The sequence below is a fragment of the Platalea leucorodia genome, assembly GCF_965183815.1.
Source record: "Platalea leucorodia genome assembly, chromosome: 14".
In the NCBI taxonomy this organism is placed as follows: Eukaryota; Metazoa; Chordata; class Aves; order Pelecaniformes; family Threskiornithidae; genus Platalea; species Platalea leucorodia.
This window is the reverse complement of record NC_138836.1, coordinates 13,667,749-13,678,914: the sequence shown is the minus strand read 5'-3', so window position 1 is coordinate 13,678,914 and position 11,166 is coordinate 13,667,749.

The following is an 11,166-nucleotide window of genomic DNA, read 5'->3' as shown; positions in this document are numbered from 1 at the left end:
GGTCAGGGAGGACAGGAGGAGAGGCTGTGACTAAAGTATGATGTGATAAACCATGGCAAAATAGAGGCTAATCAGAACAAACAACACTCAAATCTAGCCAGGGATGGACGTTTCATGAATGCCAAACCCTGAATATGCTACTGAAATTTAGCTTCAAATACCACTTTGGCTGCCTAGGACATTCACTACCCTTGCTGCCAAAAGGAGCTGTAGAAGCCATGTCACACCGTGCTATCAGGTTCTTAGACACAGCTGATTGCAATTCCCAGGTGAGAAGGATATCGGTAAGGGGACATAGTAGCCACCAAAATGCTGGGCACTAGCCACCTTTGCATGCCAGCTAGGACAGTGCAGCTCTGCTCAATCCTGAGCACTTGTGACCCAGAGCACCGCTTTCACGTGAATCCCTGGGGCTGCAGGCTCGGCCATGCCTGGGGAAAGGCAGAACTGTGTCTGAGGAGCAGCAGGCTGTGCAAGGATACACTGCACCTATGCAACCCTTGCTTGGGCAGCACAGACCAAGGACTGGCAGCAAGGCATGGCCGCATAGGCTCAGACACCCCTCTCCCTTCTCCAGAGCAGGGTTGTGCCACAGGCTTCCAGGACCACACTGCCAAACCATCACCAAATCCACTTTAGCCTGTGTGTGTGTGCCCTGAAAAACATAACAAACCAGTGGGAATTAGCATGGAGAAAAAGAAAAATGTAGTGAAATTCTCCAGCTCTGCAGGAGAGGTTGGGGGTCGGGCAGGACCCAGAGCCGGGCTCTCCCATCTCAGAGCAAAGCACAAGACCAGCGGGCAGCACAGCCAGGCTTTTGCTGGGTTACTCTTTCTGGCCCAACAACCTGTGCTCTCAGTTGCACATTTTCAACGAGATAAAACCCTCACTGACTTGCAAAACTCTTGCAAAGGTGACTCATAAACTCTTGCAAAGGGGTTATGAACCCTCTTCAGGCCAGGGTGGGCTTTCAGTGGAGGTCTTCCAGTTCCAAATGCTCTCTTTGGTTGGTACAGAGCAGACAGGCAATGGCTGCAAATTGAGCTCACCCGGCAGGGCAGGTGAGGACAGCCGTTGGCAGAAGCGATGGGAGCCTTCATGCCTGCATGGATAGAGGTAGCTCCTGGTGCATGAGCAGAAGGGTTTCCTCCGCCCCGAGTTGTCCTGCCTGTTTTGGTCATCTTCTGTCCCTGTTTAGTATCACCCGTTTCCCCTCTGCACTGCATGGACTCATCTAAGGCTGCAGCACCGGCTTTCCCTCACCAGAACGAAGCCTACAGGACTTGTGCGAAGCCCGAAGCCAACCCCAAATAGCTCCTGCCACCACGCACAGCACCAGTCCCAGCTGGAGCACCCTGGGGCACCTGCAGCTGCTCCTGCAGCATGGGGGACGTCACCTCATCTTTCAGACACAGGCTGGCCCTGCTTGTGTTTGCCCGAGGAAAGCTGACCCTGCGGTCTTGCAGGAGCGTCACTGTCACTAGTGTTTTGACAAATATGTTCCATGTTGCCCTTAATTTCATTTAAGGTCACTAAAAATGGACACCATAGCCACATATCTTATGAACCATGAATTCCTAGAATCCCCCTAAGCCTGGAGGATGAGGGAAAGCTTTTTTTAGCAAGCATCCCATGTGATCGGCCCTTTGAACTCAGCACAGTGGATGTACCGAGTGTCTGCAAAAAGCCGAGACGCACCAGACCAGCTATCAGTTTGGGGCTTTGCCCTGATATTGAATTGGCAGTGTGCCTCGGACAGGGCCTTTCCTGCTCCCAGGCATGCCCAAAAGCAAGGGGGCCGGACCCTACTCCCCACACACAGCTGTAGGATCAGAGCAAAGAGCACACGCAGACAGCAAGAGCCACTCTCCCCGTTTTCTCTTGCTGGTTCAGGTGCCCAGCAGTGAGCAGAGTGCAGGAAAAAAATGAGCAACAAGCAATGACCCGCAGGTAGCCCCTGCTGCCAACTAGTCATGGGCTTCTGCTGAGCGCTGCACCCAGAACAGACTGGAGTGTTTAAAACCATTTGCATGCAGCCATTGTTTCAAATGCTCTAAATCAGGGCCATCCAGTATATCCACAAGCTGCTGTATCATTTCATGTTCTCCTCAGCCCAGCAAGGGTTAGTAGCTAAAAAAATACACATTAATTACTTTCAGATGTCCAAGTAATTCTGATCCGTGAACTATGCAATCAGCTAAAACAGCCATTGCTATTACATGCCCGCTATTTGAAAAGGTCCCACTTTTCATTATAACAGTCACTCTTATTTCTAGCATTTCTCCATTATTATATGAAAACATTTCTCAAGATAACAGTTGTTGTAAAATCTTATCAGAAGGTAGCTTGGATACTTGGGCTGAGATGTAAAAATGTGCCTGTTACACTGCAAAGCAGGAACGCCGAGAGACTCGGGGAGTGCAGATGAATCTGCACATCTAGATTTTTGGGGTTTTTTTTCTTTGGTCTTAAGGGCATGCATTAGGTTTTTCTGACTCAAGAAATAAGTATATAAACCTTTCTATGTTTAGACTTGTCTGTGCTTTGGAGTCTTTGAATGTTTGACAAGCTGTATGAATAGGGATGACAGCTTCATGCAAATGAAAATCACAAAGTGCCATGATAGATCAAAAACTTCAATCTCTTTTTATAAATGACAATGGGAGTTGAATGAGTGGGACGCTGCAGGTCTTTCAACCCAACCAAGCAAGCTGAAGAAAGATTACTGCTTTTATTGCACGTGTCTGGAGTCTTCCGGAGAGCAACTGCTTTAGAAATACTCCATATTTCACTCTGGCAAGGTGGCTGTTCTCTGCAGAAGAGATCACACACGAAGGATTTGCCTCCGCTAACGGAAGAGGCTGGGCCAGACTCAAAGCAGGCTGCGGACATCTGGGTGCCAGCTTCTGGATGTCACGGTGAAATCCAGACCCCAGGGGCTTGACATGAAGCTCCTTGCGCTGTGCAGGGGATCGTTAAGCACCTCAGAAGGACAATTCACAAACTCTGCTAAAAAAAGGAGGATCTGCTTAGCCTGAGCTGAGTGGCGATGCTGAGCACCCAGCCCTTCAGTGTCGGTCCCAGAGCCTGTCACCGCCTTCGGAGGGCTTGCGCGGAGCTCAGCCCCTCTGACCGGGCCGGCTCTGGTCGCTCCCAGCGGGACCAGCAGCCTGGAAACAGGAGACCCGAAATCAAACCTTTTCTTAGCCTGGGGATTTTCAGCTGATGTCTTTCACCTTCCCCGAAGAAGCGGAGACCGATGTTAAGAGTCAGTGTCAGAAGCAGGGGCAGCAGTAGGAAACCTGGCTGCAGCCTGGAAGCTCCAGGGCTCAGCTGGTGGACACCTTGCTCCCAGTATAATGTCAGGCTTTTGGTCTTATTCCCGTAGAGAAATACTCCTTATTGCACCCCCAAGGCTGGAGGACAACTCAATCGTTTTGCCTAAACCCCGGGATTGTGCAGGATTACTCTCTTACCCACAAAGCCATTGCCTACGACAGGCCACACACAAGTGCCCCCTCTGCACTTGCGGAGGATCCTGCTAGCCCCCAGGAAACCCCAAGCTGCATGTGCTGGGGCTGAGCGGGCCGAGCAAGATGAGCACAGGCCTTGGGCTTGCTGCTGTGAACCCAGGTCATCGTGGCCGACCACATCTCCATCCAGGTGCCTGTGGCCCGGGACCGAGGGTTTAGCTGCACGCTCATTTTCAGAGCAATGGCCCCTTTAATGGACATCTTTTCAAATGTGAACAAAATGCACTAAAAATATAAACTGAGTTAACAACTGGTGTGGTGCAAAGGGAGAGATCAGCGGGCGAGGAGGGATGTCTTACCTTCTCACAAGACTGTATCTAACACACGGACTCTCAGGAGCCATCGTTGCTGCTGCGAGCTGGCGCGGCAGAGAGTGATGGTGCTGCCAGCAGCCCAGAGGGCGGCTGTCGGCCAGGCTTCGGGCCGGCGCGGTCCCTCCGCTGCTGCGGGGCGCAGCCCAATGTGAGCAGGTCAGCGTGCGCAGCACCAGCAGGGATGGGGCGACTGGGCCTTTCCAAAAACAATCTGGTCTTATGGGGCACTGGAAATTACTCCAGTGAAGGTGAAGGTCTAATTAAAGAGCTTATAAGTAAATCTGCTGGGTTTTTTTTCTCAGAAATATAAATTATCTAGAAATAAGCACTCTAAGAAAGCCAGAGGCGAGCGTCACACTCTCTTCTGCATGCAGCTCTGCATTACAACTGCCATTTCAAAAGTCCCAGGTACTAAAACCAACTGGAATAAAGTACACAGATTATATGTGCATCAAATTGCAACTAAACTAAATTATCACTGCAGCTAAGTGTTTTCTGACACAAGGAATGGTGCTCACTGCTGCAGTCCTCCTAATGCTCACCAGTTTCTGGTTTCAATTACTTTCAGCTTTCTTGAATACAAAAGGACTGGTCTGACCTTTTCCCTGCCAGATCTCTACGGTGAAAGTTTTCATGAAGAGTTCAGCAGAATACATCCACGATTTCTGGGACGGAGGCTCGGAGCATGTGTACTGCAGGGAGCCGCAGTGGGCGCATTGCGCACGTGCACAGCCGAGAGCAGGCCAGGATCTTTTCAACAGGGGAAAACAGACCCAAAACCAAAATGAAGACCGTAGAGTCAGTGCCAATACCAGACTGTGCCACGCTGATCTCCTTGCAAAGCCCTTCTCTCTGATTTGGTCCCTAAGATAACTCAACCCAGAGCACCAACCTGGGACCCAGCACGGGGAACGAATCAACTGCTAATCATCCAGCCCTCCTCCAGAGACCTCACAGTGTCTCCACCATGCTCTGGCGTTGCCTCTCTTTTTCCAGAGACACCTCCCAGGCTGATGAGTGCCTCTGTGCCTCACTTCATGGACCAGGCTGCGGTGCGGGGGGTAGGTCTCACACCCCTGAGGCAGGGGGACACCCCAGAACAGCTCCCCATGCATGGGGTGAGCAGGGGAACGGTACCAGGTCTCCTCTGCCCTGCAGCCAGCAGGACCTGGCCAGGCAAGAGGCTCATCAGCTGGCTGAGGCTGAACCCCCGTCATGGCTGGCGGTGGGGCATCTGCTGCATCTGTCCCAGCAACTGGTGGGAAGACCCAGAAAGAGCCGTGGGGATGACAGCTTGCTGGAGGACCTACAACAGTGCCCATCCAGGGTGCTGGTTACTGCAACGTGCCCCCAGTAGATACAGAAAATGAGAGGGCCAAATCCCAGCAAATTACACCTCAAGCTCCACAGTCAGAACGTGGGGGCTCCCATGTAACCCTAACCATGATGAAGAAATGTCTAAGCGCAAGCAGGCCATTTCAGAGGATGTGGGAGCCAAAAGTGCTACACAGACTGGGCAACATTCATTCCCAATGTTTTCTTATAAAAGCAAAGGATCCTTATTTTTTGGCCTCACAAGAGCTGGATAGGGAAAAGCAGCCTTTTTGTTTTACTTGTGGAGTGTCTGGATCTCCTTTCTTAGCTCAGAGCTCTGGACTCCTTGCTCCCCTGGTCTCAGTGTTACTTGTGCCCAGGGCCGCCCTGCCTCCCCCCCCCAGTGCAGTGCCAGCAGATTGCTCCTGCCAACGGGCCACCGGCACACGGGGCTGGGACAAGGGGGTTGCTGCCTCACAACAGGGTACAAGATTGCCCCTTGTGAAGAAGCACTGACACCATCCCACCACAGCCAGGACTGCCGCAAGCTCTGCTGCTTGGTGTTTGGGCAGGCATGAAATGATGTCCCAGGAGAAGATGAGATTTAGGATGAGTCCCGAGCCAATGATACCCTGCTTCAGCTTCTCACAGGCAGAGGACAGTGAAACACCTTCCTTTACCACCAAAACCTTCCCAGGGCACGGAAGAAAGGCCCCAAGGCACACACGTAGGTGCACATCTACTTGCAAACAGCCCCAGGGAACAGCAGCTGCAGTTGTATCTGTTGCTCCATGCTGCCAACATCATTTGCAGACACAGAGCTGTGCCGAGGTGAAGGTCACAAGGTGCCGTCACGGCACGCTGCATTGCCTTGCAAGGCTCTCGAGTCCTGGTGTCACCAGGGAGCTTTTATCACTGCCCTTCATTCAGATAAGGACACTCCTGGCTCAGTATAGCTCCACAAATTAAAGGTGGATTTACTGCTTGGCGTCTATCTATTTTTGCACAAAGAACTTCGGGAGAACAAGGTTTTGTAAGCTGTAGCTGAGTAAGTTCCCTGGCATGCTGAAGGAACCTACTTTATTAAACTAGTAATACACAGCTTAAAACACGGAATGAGCTGGCTCTTGCACAGAGACAGATGCAATCATTCCCGCCCAGGTCTCCCCAGCACAGATCCTCGCACCCCCAGGAACACGTACAACTGATGCAGAGCTGCGGGAAGTCAGGGGCTAGATACTCCACAAGCAGCATAGCTTGCTTTAAAAAAATCAGTTTCCGTTTGAACCAAACCAAACCTTTTAAATTCTCTTCTGAGGGGAAATAGTCAGCTTTTTGCTTTTCTTTTTAAGCTACCAAACCTAAGAGCAATCCAGTCAAACTGACCTGCTTATCAGTTCACATCTAATAGCAAGGACTGTGGCCGTTCCCCCCGTAGCACAGCCCAGAATATCTGCTTCACTAAGTATCCACTCGCTGCCCCGAGGCTGGGGAGCTCCGGAGCAGCCCCAGCACACGCTGTCCTGGAGCCACAGCTCCTGGGCCCATCCAGGTGAGCACCCTGTGCCAGCAGCAGGGACTGGAAAGCCTTGGCTGCAACCAGCAACCTCAGTGCATCACGGCAGGCCGTGCATAGCTCTGTTTGACTCAGCAGTCCGCACATCGCTTGTCTTACCTGACTGAAGATACATACTGATTTGCAGCCAGGTGGTAAAGAGCCCAACTCAATGCTCAGCCTCCAGCTCCATCCCGTAGCTCACTGAAGAGCACGTGAGACCCCTCATTCATCCCGCAGTCCTGGCTATGGGCCGATGGGAGCGCATCTCCCTAACGTGGGGTCAGTGCTTGGACCACGCAAGTCGGATGAAGTGAGAAAAGGCTCAGAAAATGTAGATATCTGCAAAGTTACTGGAGAAAGGGAGGAAGAGCTACCGTATCTCAAACAACACATAGCCTTGACCCAAGACAGGGATGAGGAAGACTTGCTTTCTTCCTCAGGCTGCTAATAGCTAACAAGCAGCAAGGATTAAATGGTTCTGGGTGGCTGCAGGAGGATGCTAAGTTTCAGCCAGCTTCCTTCAATGGCCAGGCGTCTTTGCCACTGAAGCTCAGTGCCACCGGCTGCAGTTTCTGAAGGACTGCCATGCCAACAGCCTCATCGTACCACAGCTTGCAGTGCTCTGCGGTGCTGGCCAGCAATGCCGTTCAGTCCGTCATTGCCAAAATGCTGCCAAGCAGGGCTGGCTGTGACATTTCTATCGGCACTAAGGAGCCTGAACCCTGACTGCTTCAGGAGCCCGAGTCTCCATCAGCTGAACCCCCGTGTGAGCAGCACGACACTGCTCACCGCAGGGGAGGGGGGCAGGGAAAAGCAGTAGGGCTGGGAAGAGCCTGGAGGGATGTAGGGCGTGTGGCAGCCACAGCGGCGCGATGCGAGCAGGGTGACAGCCACATGGCCAGGGGTCAGCTCAGGTGCACACCTTGGTCTTCCATGCTTCTGTTGCTCCCAAGTCTGTCCCATCCCTTGGCCTCCAGCTAGCATTTTTGGTGCCCTCTGCACAATCTGCTCCAGCCTGTACTTAAGCCTGCTGTGCCTGCAGCAACCTCCCCGCTCCCTCCCTCTACCTCCAACACCCAGGAAGAGGGACCCAATACACAAAGGCAGCTTCCAACCAAGGAGCCACTGCAACAAGCATGCAGGAGCCGTCCTGAGCTCTGCATCCCTCTTCCCTGCCCTCTCTCCCTGCCCTGGCAGCCTGCCCCTGAGTCAAGCTGGCCGTTTCGTGCTTTGGAGTGCTCCTGAGCTTGTCTTTGTCTCAAAGAAGGCGCTGGTACCAATCTGTGCTGAGGGAAGCATGCCTGCTTCCCAGGAGCAGCCCGCAGGCCCCAGGCCAGCAAGCTCCTAGCCAAGAGACTCGTCAGCCCCTGGAAGCACAGGGGCCCAGCTGGCACCATGGGGAAGTGTTTGCTGAATATCAAGGGAGATGACTGATGTCTGTGGATCTGGAGCACTGTACCTTGTTTCCAGACAGCAGAAATGTCTATTTTTCCTCCCTCGTGTGAGTTATTCCAGCAGATGGGGAGTTTGTTTGGAGGCAGCAGGTAAATCCAGCACTGTGGGAAATACCCAGAACAGCAGGCTGCTCTGGCCGGGGACAGGCGCGAGTGATTAAAGGCACTACCATCATGCAGATACACCACAGGACTGCAGCCAAAGCACTGTGTGAATGTGTCCGACCCAGGCAGCCCTCACCGCCCAAGCACAAGGCATGGGCTGAAGCAGGAGCTCTGCTCCAAAAGCACCCGGCCTCGTGCTGGGACACGGCTCAAGCTCAACACAAGCAGAGAGCGGAGCTGCTCAGCAGTTGCTCAGAACAAGCTTCTTCGAGATGAACGCTGAGGACCAGGCACTGACTGGATCAGGCCAGGGAGCCGCGTCCTCTCTGCTGCACTCGCCTGCTCCGGGCACAAGCGAGCTCGCCAGCTGCAGCACAGACGGTTTCAGAGCCGGGCAGCAGATGAATTCCAGTGGCACAGGCCATTTGATCCAGGTCAATTCTCCTCAAGATCAAAACTGGATTTGGGCTGAGCCCTTTCGGCTATCATGGCAGGCACAGGGAGTACTTTCACACTGGCAGTACACGTGTGATAGAGCATGGAAAAATAAAACCCGATTTGGATTTTGCCCTGATGCCCAGCCTGGCTCCAACACCCCCTCAAGAGACACCAGCCAAGGTAAGGGCTGGCTTTCCTGAGAGGTTTCGTTTTTAAGTGCAGAAGAAAAAATGTCAATGAAGAGTGAAAAAAACACAGAAATGTGTTTGGAGCACAGTGTGGATTTACTAAGAAGTAAATCACATCTGACCACCCTGACGGCCTTTTGTGACATGACCAGATCCGTGGATGTGGGGAAAGCAGCGGGTGCTGCCCAACCTCGGCTCCCAAAACTATCTGTCACAATATTCTTGTGTCCAAGCTAGGAGTTTATGGTCTGGATGGGTGGGCAACGAACCTGGCTGGGCAAGACGACTCAGAAGACAGTTGTTAATAGGTCAGTCCTGGGAGTTTTCCTGTTTAACACCTTTACCAATGACCTGCAGAGGCAACAACCCACTTGCTTATGAAGTTTGCAGATGACAACATAGTGCGGGGAGCAGCTGGTACCCTCTAGGTCAGAGCTGCCACCCAGAGGGACCCAGACGGGCTGGAGGGATGGGCTGGCAGGAACCTTATGAAGTTCAACACAGACTAATGCAAAGTCCTGCACCCAGTAAGGAAAACATCCTTGCAAAAACACATGCTGGGAACTGACTGGTCGGGGGCAGTCTGGGGAGAAGAACCTGAGGTCTAGATGGTCAGGGGCCTGGAGCCCGCCATGGCATACAACATGAGGAGAGGCTGAGGGAACAGGGCTTGTTCAGCCTGGGAAGAAGGCGGCTTCAGGAGCAATTAACACCAGCCTTCCAATACCTATGAGGAGGTTATCAAGAAGATGGAGTCAGGCTCTTCACCCTGGTGCACGGTGAAAGAATAAGAGTTAAAATGCTGGTTGAAATGAGAAGTTCAGACTGGATATAGATGAAAAGATTTGCTCTAGTGGGAAATATTTTACCCATCTAGAGAGGTTGTGCAGCCTCCACCCTTGGAGGTTTTCAAGCTCTAGCTGTTTAAAACCTCGAGCAACCTGGTTCCTGAGGTTCCCTCCCATCTGAGTTATTCCATGATCTGGACTGCAAACACAACATCGGGCTTTGCAGACATTTAAAGCCATGGTCTCTGTACCTCTTCAGTCCCTGGCTCTGCCCATGCTGGTGGCGAGAACATTCCTAGAACAGCCAGCCTCGCCTCCGTGGCTGAAGTATCGCTTGTTAGTTCAGCTCCTCCATGGGCTACGTGTGCAGCACACGAGGAATGCCTTGCCTTCCTTGGGTAGACAAACGGAGCCATCCCTCGTTCCTCAGACATCTTGTCACCAGTCCCCAGCCTGGGATGGCACCGGCTCTGCAATCGGTAGTCGCCTGGGATGCCAGCTGCTCTGAGGAGATGCTATTTTCCGCTGGTATTTTACGGGACACAGACTGGGGCTGGGTGTGGCATGGGCGCACACAGCAACGCTCTGTGGATTGACCTCTGCCAGGCTTGCACTCCATCGTCCGTCCGTCCGCAGGGTACCCAGGGGTCCCCGTTTGCCCGAGGTAACAGATGTTCACCTTCACAGCACCAGACTCCAACAAATTTGGTTCCTAAGTGAAACCTGTAGTCTGGTAAAGTTTCCACAGGGGAGACCCACTTCGGGATCCAGGCACCCCTCGGCCCCCGCCCGGCGCTCAGCACAGCCACAAGCAAGGACTCCTGTCGTAAACCTTCCCGGGCCAGAGCTGAGCTCCCGCTTTCTGGGCCAAGCCCCGCGCTCTGGGCTACGGGGCATTTGGGTACGATGCGTGCGGGGGCAGTTTGCTCTATTTCTAATACTGAAGAAATACCGGACATCCACTGACAAGGGGCTCCAAGCCCCCCCAGCATATTCCCTCTCCCCCACTACATATCCACCCCGTGAACAGCTCTGCCTCCTCCTGGTGAGCGTTCAGCACAGCCCTTGATCCTCCTAAACGTGCAGGGAACAGAGCTGCGCTCCCTGCTGTCACCAAGGCAGGGCAGTGAACGCCTAACAGTTGCCTAAACAACAGGGATTTTGGTTGTTTTTTTTTTTTTTTTTAAACAAAAAAAAGAAAAAAACCCCCTCACTTCCAAAGAAAGTTTCCCTCCTGGGAAAGACTGAGGGAAAAGAGATGGGCAGGGTCAATTTGAGAGGCAGAAAGCAGCAGGACATCAGCAGCTCCCACTGCCAGGAGGGTAGGCACACGCTCAAGTGCCCTGGTGTGGCCCACGGGCCAGCCCCCCATCCGAAACCTTTCTGTGCCCTTCCCAAGGCCCCCCAGTCTGCCACAAGCTTCCCGCGTCAGCTGGCTCTGCCTTTCAGGGCACATAAAACTAGTTAAAGGACA